Source organism: Otolemur garnettii, unplaced genomic scaffold (genome assembly GCF_000181295.1).
Source record: "Otolemur garnettii isolate 467f Iridium unplaced genomic scaffold, OtoGar3 scaffold00060, whole genome shotgun sequence".
NCBI classification, from domain to species: domain Eukaryota; kingdom Metazoa; phylum Chordata; class Mammalia; order Primates; family Galagidae; genus Otolemur; species Otolemur garnettii.
Window position 1 is genome coordinate 2,265,603 of NW_003852455.1, and position 15,341 is coordinate 2,280,943.

The window sequence follows — 15,341 nt, forward strand, 5'->3', positions numbered from 1 at the left end:
TCTTTCTCATCACCATGGGCATATACAGTTTTTATTTAGTAAGCAGGAAACATTACGTTTGGTAGCTTTGTAAAATACTTGTGCTTGGTAATATTTATAAAGCTCTTGGGTAGTTTTGTGAAAAGCCATAGTTTATTGCAAATATTCAAACATTGGAACTACCAGTGAATATCTGTGGGTAGTACTGGAATAATGTAGCACCTGATCTCCTGGCAAGGTTAACAGCAGCTAACAGAATCATGGAAATTGCCACGTTAATTACTAACTGGGTTGTCAAAACTTTTTCTTTCTCTGAGTACCACTTATAGAATTTGTATAATGTTTACTATCCATATAAACACACTAATATTTATTATATTTGAAGGAACAGCTCACTATTGAACACACATTTGTAACAAGGCACTACCCACAAGCATGACTGACCATTGAGACTGTGGCCACTTCTGTCCTGCATGCTCTTATCTCATTTCTTAGGAATGTTGACGTTAGCCTTCAACCCCGTGTGTCAGTTTTTCTTGCTCTTACTTTTGACTTGACATCAGTGGATGCCTTTGGCCAGTAATGTCTCTGTTCTAATTGGTGATCTATAATTCTCAGAAAATAATTACAGTCTGTTTCCCCATATTCCCTATTTCTTGGCTGATTTTTCTTGGTATTTGTGTTTTGGAAAATATAAATTTCCTGAGATATGCAGGGGAGGAATTCCTGCATGGAAACATAATATCGAGCATGTGCTAGATGCCACAGTTGTGACTAAGGACACAGGTTTGGGGATCCTGAGTTGCAAGTCTAGTCACTACTTGCGAGCTGCCTGACCCTGGGAAAATTATACAACGTCTTCAAGTGTAAGTTTTCTAATGAGTAAACTTACCACATTGTTGTTTTGTGGTTAAATGTGTGGTCTTGTAGAAAAAATGAATCGTTAAATATGTGTGTGAAGCTCTTAGCACAATCTCTGGCACATATGCAGTAATATACATTGTAACCATCAAGACACAAACCCTGATGTAGGAATGGATAATCTCATGCTGCCACAGATGTATGTTTAAATGTTCTGATAGCCACATTAGGGAATATAAAAATAAAGAGATAAAATTAATTTTAGCAATACACTTAACATAGTATACCCAAAATACTATCATTTGAGCATATACTCAATATAAAAATTATTAATCAGATGCTTTACATTTTTTGATATCAAGTCATCAAAATCCAGTGTGTATTATACACTTAAACAGCACTTCTGAATGTAAGCACTAAATTTTCACTGCTAATATTTGATCTGTAATTAGATTTCATAAAGGCTACAGAGATTGACATACTCAAGTGGTTCCAAATACACTTCAATGTTTTCCAGTAATGGCAATGAGTATCAAAAAGTTATTTTTTCATAATACTTAACATTCATATCAACAAAACTGGTTCATCTTTTTTGAAAAAGTCAAACTTGGAAGCGAAGAGCTTGTTAATTTCAAAATTACTTCTGTTGAGTAAATTGACTCTAACTTCTGAGTCAACTTAGTATTACTAGCATAGAATTCAAAGACATACTTTGTAAATTGAAAAGTAACTAGATTTGCCAGCAAGGCATCCCTCAAATTTGCTTATAGTTTTTTGCAGTCGATTTGAATAGTGTTGTCAATTTCAATTAAATAGGGCTATCACTTTCAATTAAATTTTTCTGTATATTTATTCATGTTAGAAAATGTGCACAATCATTGCTATTGATGTTTATTACAATAAGTTTTAATTTCAGCATACATTTTTATACCTGAACAGCTAAATCACAAATAAACTTTTCCTTTCCTGGGAATTTCAAATTCAGCTCATTCAGATCCCATTTTTTGTCTTTGATAATTTAACATCCCGCAGCATTCCTTTCTGTCCAAGAAAATCTTGAATTGGAGTTAGTGCGGCAAATCTTCGTACAATCTTCTACCGTCTAATCAATGAACATTGGCAAAGAATACAAAGTTATTACTACATTTATTGTAATTTTTCAACATTTCCATAAACTGGAAATAATTTACACATCTACGTGTATGTACGGAATGATTAGAACAGGGATGTCTAAGACACTTTACCTTGACTCTTAAAAAGCTAAGAAAAATTATTTTTATAAACAGATACATCAGCCTCTTGTTCTAGTATTCCAAGTCTGGATTTTTAATCTACTATAGTTGGAACACTATCCATAAGAATAGATTTTCCTGCCTAGCTGAAACTCTTATTTGACATCTAAAAGACTGAAAAATATCCATGCCAGGGAGTTTGGCTTTGTAGGCCTTAAGGTAACAGTTCTTTGTCAAATTAGAAGTCTTTTGAGACAAACTGTCTACAAAATATGAATTGGGCAATATGTTTGATGATGTATCACTCACCTAAAGCTAAATAAAAGTACGAGGTACTTCCAAATTTTTAAATGTTGAATCAATTGATTTTTCATGTTTTTAAAAGGTCTTGTACTCTATATGCAATTGTTTGGTGGCTTAATTGAAGATCTCTCATAATCTATAATATATTTTTTCAATATTTATAATTTTCTAACAAAATTTTCCTAACTTAAATAGGAGCCTTTTTCCCCCATCATTGCTCTACCTAAAATTGTTGTTTATCTTTTTAAAGGAATCTGAGCCATTTTATAATTGGCTATAATTACTAGTTCAGACAATGTTAAAAATAGTTTAAATTTTTTGTTGCATGTTTAATTCTGATTTCCAGTGACTAATTTCATTGATTTTTTTTCAATTGTTGAGAGGAAATTTCTTATCAAATTCACTGTGTATCTGATGAGAATGTCTTTATCCATGTCTACTGTATTATCTTTAAAAATGTTTTACACACCAAACAGCAAATTACAATAGCTGTTCTCTGACTCTGTCACCATCTTTCATTTCTGCCTCTTTGTTGATGTTGATTTCTTTCTTTTAAACCATATTACTCCACTTATGAAAGAGCATGGCCACTGGAAACTCACTTTTAGAAGAAAAAAAAAAAAAGACTTTTCTCTTCCAATTATAAAAATTCCAAGGAAGGATCCTGATTGGCTTGCTTGGACCACACATCCATCCTTGCACCATTCACAAGGTGAGGAAGAGTAGATGCTTTGACTGGTCTATATGTGTCATATGCCTATTCTCAAGGCCAATGGGTGGGGTCTGCCACCAGAAGAGATGGAAGCCTGGAGGGCTGGCCCCTAATCCACTCTGGAAAGTGGAAGGAGAGTCCGAGAAGAGCTCTTGGAAAAGGTGATCTTTTAGCTGAGTCTTCAATAATGAATTAGAGATATCAAGTCCAAGTGGGGTGAAGGGGAAAGGACTAGGCAAAAGGCATTCCAGGGAGAGGGGAAACATGAGAAAGAGCATTGGGGCAAGAGCTGGCATGACGTGGGGAATAAGCACCCATACTAGACTTCAAGGTACTAGACTGTAGCATTTTGAAGGCCGGGACCACACCTTATCCATCCTCATCTCTACCCACCTGCTTGGTCTATACAAGGTGCGCCCTGTGTGTCTGTTGAATGAATAAATGGATGATAAACAGCAATATTCCATGAGGTGACCAGCCCCAGGGAGGGGTCTGAAGTGACTCCTCCATGTCCTCTGAGTGCACAAGCTGGAGCTCACTGAGTATCAGAAAATAACTTGTTTCTTATTTTTCCAGAGAAGTAAAAATAATTACAAAAACTCCCCTGGGAGGCTTGGCTATCAAGGCTCTTGTTTGCTCTCATCAAGCCTTGCTATTCAACTGCACTATAGGAGATTAGGTCAGACCTTCATTTTGAGAGTAAGTCCTCATACACTTTGTAATGCCAAGCTACTTAAATAAATACAAGTGTGAGCCACTTAAATTAATTCCAGATACTAAAGTCTCAATTAATAACACACAACTGAGATATATTTAACATTTTAACATTTTAATCAAAGTTTCATAAGCACATAGCTTAGAGAGTCAAATAGCTCTACTTCCCAAGCAGTTCCTACTCCTGCCCCATTTCTCATTATCCTGGGACAATCATTTTCTAATCTTTCAAATGATTCCTTTGGTATTTCCTTCATAAATGCTCATATTGTTCCTTAGTGATTTTGTGGTTTGGGCATCATCTAGTGACTCCCCACTGTGGAAGGGGAGGTTCTAGCGCCATCTTCTACCCCTTTACCACTCCCACCCAGACACACATCCCTGAAGATGCATTTCCGGCTCCCCCGCCCTCCTGATGTGGTTATGCAGGGTAGTTTGGATCAGATCTATATTCCTTGGTTACTTTGTTCCCATTTTGCCAATGCATTCCATTTATTGCCCAGCCATGTTGAATATTACCATGCCTTTTCCTACTTCCACAGCTTTCTGTTCTTCAATACAAAATCAGGATCTTGCTTGGCTTTCCCAATGGCAACCTTAGACGGTAGCTTTCCCAGGTCTGCTAAGCCAGATACCTCTCTTCCATCTACTTTTTAGCTTCAAAACTTGGTTGTTGATGATGCCTTTCCCACTCTTTGTCCTTGTAACATTATGACTTTTGTTTAATTTCTCATTACTTTTTAAATGACATTTAGAGATGGAGAGGAGATTAATTAACATGTATGTTCAAGACATCATTTTAACCTGAAGTTCTGTTCATTTTTTATTTTAAAAAATTTTCAGGCTCAGCACCTGTAACTCAGTGGTTAGGGAACTGGCCACATATACCGGGGCTGGTGGGTTTGAACCCGGCCCAGGCCTGCTAAACAATGACAACTACAACAACAAAAAAAAATAGCTGGATGTTGTGGTAGGTGCCTGTAGTCCCGGCTGCTTGGGAGGCTGAGGCAAGAAAATCGCTTAAGCCCAAAAGTTTGAAGTTGTGAGTTGTGATGTCATAGCACTCTACTGAGGGTGACATAGTGAAACTCTATCTCAAAATGAAATTATTTTTTTCACTAAATAGTTCTTCTGCTTTCTTTCTTTCTTTCTTTCTTTTTTGAGTCAGAGTCTTACTGAACAGCCCTTGGTAGGGCACCCCTGGGTAGAGTGCCATGGTGTCATCATAGCTCGCAGTAATCTCAAACTCTTGGGCTTAAGTGATCTTCTTGCCTCACCCTCTCAAGTAGCTGGGACTACAGGTGCCTATCATGACGTCCAGCTAGTTTTTTCTATTTTTAGTAGAGATGGAGTCTCACTCTTGCTCAGGCTGGTCTCAAACTCCTGAGCTCAAGTGATCCACCTACCTCAGCCTCCCAGAGTGTTGGGATTATAGGCGTGAACCACTGCACCTGGCCAAATAGTTCTCAATAGCAAGCTTCTCTGTGGCATTAAAAGTAATATTGGAAAAAATGTTAAAAAAAATAAAAGTAATATCTAGTTAGCCAGTTCATATTTCAAAATCTTCAGAAACCATCATTTTTTTAGGGTAAGCAAGGTAATCCCCTGTGATGATAGAGATCATTTATTACCGGGAAAACGGCAGGGCTGCTCTTATTATAACATTCAGATTTTTATCTTTTAAAAAATTTGTATTTCCATGAGCATTAAAGGCTTGATATAGGAATGAAGAAATGGCATTTGTTTCAGAAATATACTTGGAAATGGATGGTGTTTCTGGCCATGGTGGCTGGCTCTCCAAGGGGACCGGCCTAAGCCAGTGATGGCTATAGGAATAAGCAAGTGACCCAAGTTCATAAAAGGATTGACTGGAAGTCTGCTGGGAGTCTTCCAGGAGAGCTTTTCTTACTTATAAAAAAGAGACCAAAAAAAAGAGAGAGAGAGGAGAGAAAGCGCTTCTGTCGTTTGTCTGGATGTTATTTCTGGATTCTACACCTGGGGCTGCTGCAGACACCTGGTAGACGGTCTTAGGGTCCAAACAAAATTGAGGACAGCAGGGTGGAAGAATAAAAACAAAAAAACCCCCAGAGTCCTTGATGACTTTATTGATCTGCCGATTGATCCGAGCTTGGGTTTTTCCTTCCCCTGAACTTCCAGTTATGGGAGATACTATACATCATTATTCTTAAGCCGATTTGAGGGGAGGTCTTCTATTATCTGCAGCTAAAAGCATCCTAACTCCATATAATGCCACATTCTTAGTCAGGAAAGCATTTATTTTTCAAAAATCATTCAGAGCTGTGTATGGTGGCTTATACCTGTAAGTTAAGCACTTGGGGAGGCTGAGGTGGGAGGATCACCTGAGGCCAAGCCTGGGCAGTATAGTGAGATCCCATCTCTACAAGAAAAACACACACAAAAAGTAGCCAGGCATGTGTGGCATATGCCTATGATCCCAGCTACTTGGGAGTCTGAGGTGAGAAGATTGTTTGAGCCCAGAAATTTGAGGTTACAGTGAGCTATGATCATGCCACTTTACTTTAGCCTGGGTGACAGAGTAAGACCCTGTCTCAAAAAAAAAAAAAAATTATACAAAACTTTGACATGACAGTAGGTTCAAGAGGAATGAGTCTGATATCTGTACAGATATGCATAAACCTATAACTTATATTCAGGTGGACCTGAAGGTTACTTTTTGAATCAGCATTTATTGTGTTATTCTGACTCTCCTTTTCTATCTAACAAAATTCTGGGTTTTCCCCCCAGTTTACTTGAGTTCTAGTAAATACAAAATAAAGTAAAAAATGAATTGCAATAATATAAACCTTCAAAAGTAGTTGGAATAGATGATTCTATTCTTTTTAAATGTTTGTATCAAGTCCTTTTGAGATTCTTCTTTGAAGAGGGTTTTTTCTTTTCTGCAGATTTTTCCAAAAATTATTACCTGAGCTTTAAGACTACAAATTATTACCTAAAACAGAATTCTTTTCTAAGGGGAGACATGCGCATACTTAAGAGAAGAGTCTTATCTTGATGTACTTAACATCATTAAAAATAATAATTTAATAAGCATAAAACCAATATTCAATTATTTATTATAAAGTAAAAATGATATTAAAAATAATTACAGATGAGTTTTCTTTGGGCAAAAGAAAACAGAGACAAGAGAAAAGCAGATCAGAAAAACCCAAAATCTATTACAAAGTACAACAGCCTGAAAGTCAGGCGTTTCCAGGCAGACTATCTTGCTACAACTTCACCCCTCCCCCAACGCAACTCAGCTCAGAGGTCCCTAAACACTGAGAGACAAGACTGGGGAGGGGGGGAGGGTGGGAGGGGAGGGGGGGGGCTGCCCTCCCAGGGAGACAGAGTGCTTTTAAAAATACAGAACTCACTAGAGATAAGACCAACTTCTAAACCTCATAAAGAGAAAAAAAAAATCTCTCAAGAAAAAATAATGATTAAAAAAAACCTCCTTTCTTCTGTCATCTCAATGTGGACAAAAATGCCAACTCTTCTAAACACAAGATTTCTCAAAAATAAATTACCACTCCTAAAATTTGTGTACATGGTCTAATTAAGGTCTACTTTGACATCCTACTTCTAGACTGTATTCCCTGTCCCATATTCTATGTTAAAATCATAACTTATAATAATAAATAAATAAACCTAATTAACATCATTCATTAAAAAGTAGTTTAGTTAAAAAAAATACAAGCCCAACAAGAACCATAACATAAACATTTAGCCTTCCCTCATTAAATTAATGACTAAAATAATGATGTATATACTAAAAACAGAACTAGCCCAGAGCGAGAGACTTCCACTGGTCCTCACACTTATAGGTGGATGGTCACCCCAACCCAGCTCTTTAAAAAACTTTCTCTTTGTGCCTTGACTATTCATTTGCCCTCATCCTCTTATCTCCACCAGTCACGAAAAAAAAAAAAACCTCATCATATAATTTAGAGCTGGTTCTCAACACTTTTTTCATCTCTTTTAATAGGAAGATTTAGCAGAAAATACCTAGGATGGCAGTGGTATAGTTTGAGGCAAAAGTTAGGTGAGCAAATGTCTTGACATTAATACCATGAGCTTTCTATCATACAGTGGTTAAGAGCACAACCTTTGAGGATTGAGAGAGTGGATTCTAGTTCTGGCTTTACCATTTACTGTCTGTGTGTCTGTGGATAAGTTAATTAACCTCTCTGGGCTTCCAATTAATCATCTGTAAAATGAGGATAATAATGGTATCTACTTCACAGGTAGATGAGAAGAGTAAATGAAGAAATATGTGTTTAAAAAGAGAGAGAGACTAAGCTGGACATGCTGTCTCATGCCTATAATCCTAGCTCTTTGGAAGGCTGGTGTGGGAGGATCACTTCAGGTCAGGAATTTGAGATCAGGCTGGGCAACATAGCAAGACTCCATCTTTAAAAAATATTTAAAATTAGCTGGGTGTGGTGGCCCACACATGTAGTCCAAGCTATTTGAGAGGTTGAAGTGGGAGGATTGCTTGAGCCCAGAAATTTGAGGCTGAAGTGAGCTGTGGTCACCCCACTGCACTCTAGCATGGGTGACAGAATGAGATCTTTCCTCAAAAAAAAAAAAATGAGAGAGACATAGCACGGTGCCAAGTATATTGCAAATACGCATAAAAACTTGGCTGTTGTTATCAGCCTTATTCTATTGGCCACCCATGTGAACATACTCTGGAAATGCTCTCCCTTCATCAGTATATGTGGCACAGACACACAGCTGGTTATGTCAAAGAAGGCAATACCGGGAGCTCCCCTTCACCCTCCACTGGACACTTCCTCCTCCCCACTTTTCTAATCCTCCCTAGCATCCACCATCATTTTCTCTTCCTGGCCCCTTGGTCTTGCCCTAAGCCCTGTGATAAGTTTCACATGTGTTGGTTTAGATCTATTTGTTTTTCCCCTGCCAGAGGACTTGGGCTCCTTCCCACTCTGAGGCCATCTCCTGCTCCGTTCAAGAAATGCATCTCTACACCATTCGTAGTCTTGTTAACAAAGTCCCTCAAACAATTCTAGACAAAGGGGGAGGGGGAAACAAGTCTTTTCTTAACATTAGAAGCTGGAGAAGGAGGTTGGGAGTTCCTGGAGGGGCAGGAAATCCTTGACACCCCCTTTAGTGGGCCCCAGTACTGGGAGGGCACAGGAGATGAGACACACACCAATGACCGGCACTCAGCCTAGAAATCAGGCCTTGTGAGGGTGCAGTGCGGACAAGAAAGAGGATTTCTGAGTTTGTGAGTCAGGAAAAGCTTCTTAGCAGAGGCATGACTTTTGTGCCACATGAAAGGATGGGGAGACTTAGACATGGAGAGCATGGCACAGTCACTGACATGTGGACATACCAGGCTATGGTCACTCATACACTCCTTCATTCATCCATTTAGTCACCTCTGAGCTTTTTGTCCGCCTCTTCATGTAACCTGGGATTGCTGGAGTCCACACCTCCTGCTGTCACTTTGGGTGAGTATCCCTCTTATGTAGCTGTCCACCGTGTGTATATTAATGCAAGATTAGACTCCTGAAGTTCCAGAATCTGTGAGCATTCCTTTCCCCAGGGCTGTTCTTTTGCTTATGGGAAGGCAGGAGGAGGCTTGGTCAGCTTCAAGGTCCAGGTCAAGAACCACCTAGTATTAGAAGAACAGGAGTTGGGCTTCTACTTACCAGCTTCTCTGTGCAGGCCCAGGTGGCTTCCCCTACACGCTGCCATCTCAGTGACATCTTCACAGTGGCTGTTGCCCTGCATGAACTGTGTGCTTTGTGAAGCAAACACTGGAGCTGGTTTCCAGTCTCTCCTCCATGCCAGAGCTCCGCTGCTCCTGATGGGGGCAGCCACCAGAATTTCTAGTTCATAGCCCATTTGCAGAGTGGTGACACTGCTGGGTCCTAAGTTCACTGCAAGATCTGGCCATTTCGGGTGTCCAGCCAACTGCTTCCTGAGGATGTGCTATGGTGACTCACAACCAGCCCCCATGGGAGAATAATCCATAATCTACTTGCCAAAATTTAACAATAGAAGCAACATTTTAATCATCTCCTAGGAGTGCTGAACGTCACTGCCTCCAGGGGAAGAGGTGGTGTTCCACCCAGCTGCATCCTACGTGGGTCTTCCTTCCTCTCAGGTGGGTGGCAGGGCAGGCAGGATGAGGCAGAGGTGTGGGTGAAAGGTGGTGTCACTTTTTTCACAGTTAGAGAACTTGATGCTGCAGTTTGTGTGATCCTCTGAGCCTCCAGGCCCTTGTGTATAAAATGAGGGATCAGAATGCATGATGACTGCAGGTCTCCTTGTAGCTCAGAGGCTCCAGGGTTCTGAACCCAGAACCCTAAAAGGAGAGGTAATTCTTCCAGTATTATTTTCCCAACAACTATAGTCAAAGCAGCACTTATTTGCTGACCTCAGCAGCTAAACTTCTCATATTTGCTAGTCATTTTTAATTATCACAAACTCACATCAGGAATTGGAATTTCTGGGAAAAGAAGACCCAGCTGAACTTGCATCCTCTGCAGGACACTTGCCTTCATGCAGTGTGCTTGTCACCAAGGCAGCAGGGCTTGAAGATGATGGTGGAATGCAAGGATGGCTAGAGAAGCCACAGAAACCCAGGGTGGGGTGTTACACTAATGGCCTGGCACCTCAAGAGGTGACACTCTGGATCAGCATCTCCAGTGTCAACTTCCCTCCACAGCTCCACTCCAATACCTGTGGGTGTCTCAGACTCAAAGCTGAATTCATCGTTACACCCCATATAAACCTGTGCCTCCTCCTGTACTTGCTACTTTAATGCCACCATAGGAGTCACTTGCTGTCTTTTTCTTTTTTTTCTTCCTATAATCCGAACCTTTCTCTATTTGTAGGAAATCCCAGTAAGTATGAGTCTGAAGGGGGCCAAATATTTCTACACCTGCCTCCTAGTGACTGGAACATGTGCACATGAGGTAGCCATGGCCATTCAGACCCTGCAGATGGAAGTTTGGTTCTTGAGAGTGACACAAAGGCTAGAGGTCATTCACAGCAGCAGAAGAGGTGGGCAGGTGCAGCAAGTATGCAGGGGTGGGGATGCTTTGCCTGTCTCTTGACTAGGCTGTTCTTGTGGAGTGACCCTGGTCCCAGTCTCCCTGGGTTCCTACCTATTTTCTGAGTTTTGTTTTTCCAGCCTTGCTGTTAGTGCAGTGAGAGTAATGCAGGATATAAATATCCAAGGAATTCCTTTTCTTCTTAGAGAGCCAGAGTTAGTTGCTGTTGTTTGCATCTGACTCCTGGCTGGTACCTTCACCCTTCCCCGGTCAGGAAACTGGGAATCCTTCTTGGTGTCCCTTTGTGACTCACGCACCACTGTTACTGAGCCCCCCAATCCTGCCCCATGATGCCATCTCTGTCATCCCACTGCCGCCTCCCACCAGAAGTCCATCACATCTGCCTATTCTTGCTGTCTCCTGTTGATGGTTCCTCTGGCCTCTGAGCTCTTCTTCACCAGGACCACCTACTTCTGGTCAAACCTCAGAATCAATCAGCCTATGACCTCCACTGAAGTTTTTGGCAGATGAGGAAAAGGATAAAACTAGAGAAAAGAAATGTGTTCAGTGATTCTGAGAAGTAAGAGAGTAGGCAGGTGTACAAAACATCGGTGTATAAGTCAAGTGCCACTGAGCCTGTCTGAAGGCCGGAGGTGGCCCGAGCTGCTCCCCCTTCAATGCCTCTTTCCCTTATTTTCTAAATTCACATCAATGAAAACATATTAATTACCCTTTAAATGGAAATAAATTAACTCAAGAAGATACAGTTTTATCTTGCTGTTAGAGTAGCCAAGTTCCCTGAGGATGCATTAATTGATTTTAAATCCAAATCAGCCTAATGCACTTGGGCACTTTGCCGGGTAATGGAAATTAGTGATGAGGACTCCTGTAAAGAAAAGGCTTTATGCCAACTCCTGTTTTTGCACTTTTTTCCACTGCGGATGAGGGCAAACCCAAGCATGGATGGAGAAGGCCCAGTAGAACCAAGCTTCTTATTTATTTAGTAAATATGTATTGAGGACCTACTTTATGCTGAGGACTGTGCAAGGCACTGGGGATCCAGTGATGAAAGAGATGGTCTTGGTGTCCACCTAATGAAGGTTACAGCTGAACACACTAAGATGCCTTTTAGGGCTTCCTGAAATCTCTATGCAGAACTCTCCCCTGCCCAGGTCTCACTGGAGTTGACTTTCACAGGTAGCCAGGCTCATGAGGGAACCGGTGGTGGGTCATCAGAAAGTCTCGTCTGGAAACCCAGGAGACTTGCAAGTGTGGACAGCTGCAAGCTGGGGCCAGCTTGGCTGGACTGGCTCCTCCCTCTCCCCAGGCTCTTCCTCCATACAAGACACAGCTTAGTGTACAGAATTAGTCCTAGAAAGTCAGTGGAGAGGGTCCCCAGTACCCTGTCCTTGGCATCTCCATTTAGGATTGCCAGATTTAGCAAATGCAAATATAAGACACTCAGTTAAATGTGAATTTCAGATAAAGAATGAATGCATTCTTTTTTTCATGTAAGCATGCAATATTTGGGGCTTATTTACATACCACTTGACTGCTGTCCAGCTTTTATCTGGTGATCCTACTACCCCACTCCCTCCCTAGTCACTCCCACTCCCTAGTTACTGAGCCCCAGTAACCCCATGGCAGCTCTGAAGCAGCATGTCCCCCAGAGCAGATGTGCAGAATCAACAAGCTCTCTTTCAAAATGCCCCTCTCCTGGGGAGTATTCAAGCAAGCTGTTTCCAGGAAAGAAATTCAATTCAGCCATGTTAGCTGAGCACTGACTCCAGGAGGATAAGCGGTAAGACAGACACAGTCACTACCGTAAGGAATCCAGAGGCTAGTAGGGCAAGCGGAGTAGGCTATTCAAATAGTTGTAATACAAGGTAGAAGACGAAAAATGACTAGGTGCCAAGAGAATGCAGGAGGATGAGATCATCCCACCTTGGCGTGTGGGAGGCCTGCGAGTGTCATGGAGGAGGGGCATTCACAATTGACTAGAGCCATGACAATCCATGAAACATGTGCCTTGCTGTTCCCCACAGCCCTAGTGCATGTCCTTGAGAGGTCATGTCACAGGTTGGATGTGGTCATCACAAAGCTCCCAGCAGTGCCCACAAATCAATCCCAGTTGGCACCCAAATGAAGCCTTGTGCGAACCTTGACCTAGAAGGGTGCCTAGTGCTCAAAAAGGACATTCCAGAAAGGACTTGCTGGGGGAGGGGGCAGCCAAAGCCTCTTCCAGTCATGAGGAAGCACCTGTGTGTTTGGAGAGCTCTGAGAAATCTCATGCAGCCAGAGTCGGGGGCTCCATGTGAGGTGTAGACAGGGAGACAGAGAGCCTAGGAACCGGGGAGCTGGCACTGTCATGTGGAAGCTAGTCTGGGCACCCGCTCTTCCTGGAAAATACGCTCTGCCTGGGTGCCATTTCTTCATCTGACACTCAGTGGACACTGGCTGTGCAGAATGAGGGAAAGCCAATCACATTCTCAGTAAATATTTAGCTCTCTGAGGTTTGTGAACAGATAACATTTCAGAGCCTCCTTTATGCTTGTACAGCACTTTAATAAGAGAGAAGGCTGGCTTCTTGCAGGGAGAAGAAAGGCTTCTCATTCACTGCTTCCTCATTAAGGAGAGGGAGCATTCTCCAGCCAGGCAAACATTTACCCCAGCAGTGGCTGAGCCCAGCCCTGATAATTCCCTGAAGGTGGCCAAGGAAGTAGCAAAGCAAATGTCCCACAGGGGCCCTGGAACTCGGGATAGAAGGATTCTTTGGTCTATCACAGCCCCTCAGGGATTATTCTGCACACTTAACACATTGTACCCAGACTGTCCCAGCATTGAAGGCTCTTGAGGCAGAAGAGCTGCCGTCTGGCTAATTAATGTTCCCCCGGCAAGCTGGGCAGACAGGCTCCAGCTGCCTCCAAGCCGGTCTATTAGCAGGGCCAGGCTCCCCATGCAGGGCAGTGTGTGGAGCTGTCAGGGAATGTTTCTGAGAAATTAAAGTGGCATTGCTAAGTGGGTACACATAACAGGAATGCGCCAGCCTGCCTGTCCCCTCCTCCTGCCTGCTGTAGAGCATGGCGGTTCTGAGGGAATAATGCATGAGGCTGTGCTGTGTACCTCCGGAAACTTAATTGAAGCTGGCTGCAAGGCGGAGCCAGTCTGTGCTCAGCTGCCGGCCAGGCAGGGGCAGGCTCCTGAGCCTCTCCTTGGGCCACTGCCCTGGTGGGATCCTGCCTCTTAGGCTCCTCTGGACCCTGGAAGAACAGTGTATAGGGGAGAAACCACTGGTGAGGCCAAGGCCAGAACTTTAGGGCCCCACCCTGCTCTGACTGGTGAAAGCTCTGCCCAGCAGGCCGGGCCTACTCCTGGCCTGGGTGCTCTCCTTTCCCCTGAGCTGTCCCCCTGGGTTCCGATTGCCCTGGATGCTTTCACCTTCTGCGGACCTCCATCAATGGGCTTTGGAGGCCTGAACTGTGTGCCGCCTGACCCTGTTTTCTCCAAACATTGGGGGCCTTGCTGGAAGGGCCCGGCACTGTGTCCCCCTCCTTCCTCCCTTCTTCTCCCCCCTCCCTCCCACCAGGAGGGCTGAGCTGGAAACCACAGGAAGGGGCTGGGCTGGTTTGGCTGCTGAGGGGAGAGCTGGAGTGAGGAAATCAGGAAACTCAGGCTGGATTCCAGCAGGGGTTGAAAAGATCCCCACCAGCCAGGGCATTTGATAAATAAGGCTCCAAAACCCCATGGTGGCAAGGGAATTGTTATTTTCATTAACCTCTAAAGCTTGGTTTCAAAGCCTGGTCCTCCCTAGGAGGAGCACTATGTCTTTTTATTAGTCCTTGTATACATAAAATACATGCTCATAGACAGGAATGAAAGTAATACAGAAGGCTATAAAGTAAAAATAGCGGTGCCTCTCACCCCGGTTCCACGTTCCCACTCATCAGAGGTGAACTGCTGGCAGCATCTTGGGACAATTAAGTTTCAAAGAAACAAAATTCAGGATTGAAACTGAAGAATTCAACTAGACCCTGAGTGGTGTGTTTGGGGTAGAAAGGGGGAGTGTGCATTTGTGTGTGCATGCACACGTGTGTGTAAGCGTGGGTTGTGTGTCACCAGCACAGACTCTGCCAGCCAGGGCCTAGGCTCAGATTCCAGCTCTTCTACTCTTAACTGTACAGGGGGCTGAGCAATTTGCCCAACTTTTTGGTTCCTCAATTTTATCATTTGTGAATTGTGAATGATAACAGTACCTACCTACACCATTGCAGAGGCTGAGTATTTTTTTAGTTTGTGAACCTCTGAAACACTTATCATCCTGCTCATTCCTGCCTCTCATTCCCACCTCCTTCCAGAACCAACATTAGTGACATAACTCCTCATGTGTATGCATTGCTATATAGTTTACAAGGCACTTCACATCCTGGGGAGTGGCCATGTGATCCCCTTAAGAGGTGAAGAAACGGAGGCATAGCAACTTGTCCAAGGTGT

The 15,341-nt window shown here is 42.7% G+C and overlaps 1 long non-coding RNA gene across 1 annotated transcript; it reads right to left on the reverse strand.

Annotated features, from left to right (window-relative positions):
* Positions 1-1,597: 1,597 nt before the first annotated feature.
* On the reverse strand, positions 1,598-9,641 carry LOC111726292. The gene is made up of 3 exons (XR_002774098.1): positions 9,501-9,641; positions 9,228-9,407; positions 1,598-1,942 (listed from the first exon to the last, which is right to left on the reverse strand). It is a non-coding gene; the product is annotated as an uncharacterized LOC111726292 (long non-coding RNA).
* Positions 9,642-15,341: the final 5,700 nt, after the last annotated feature.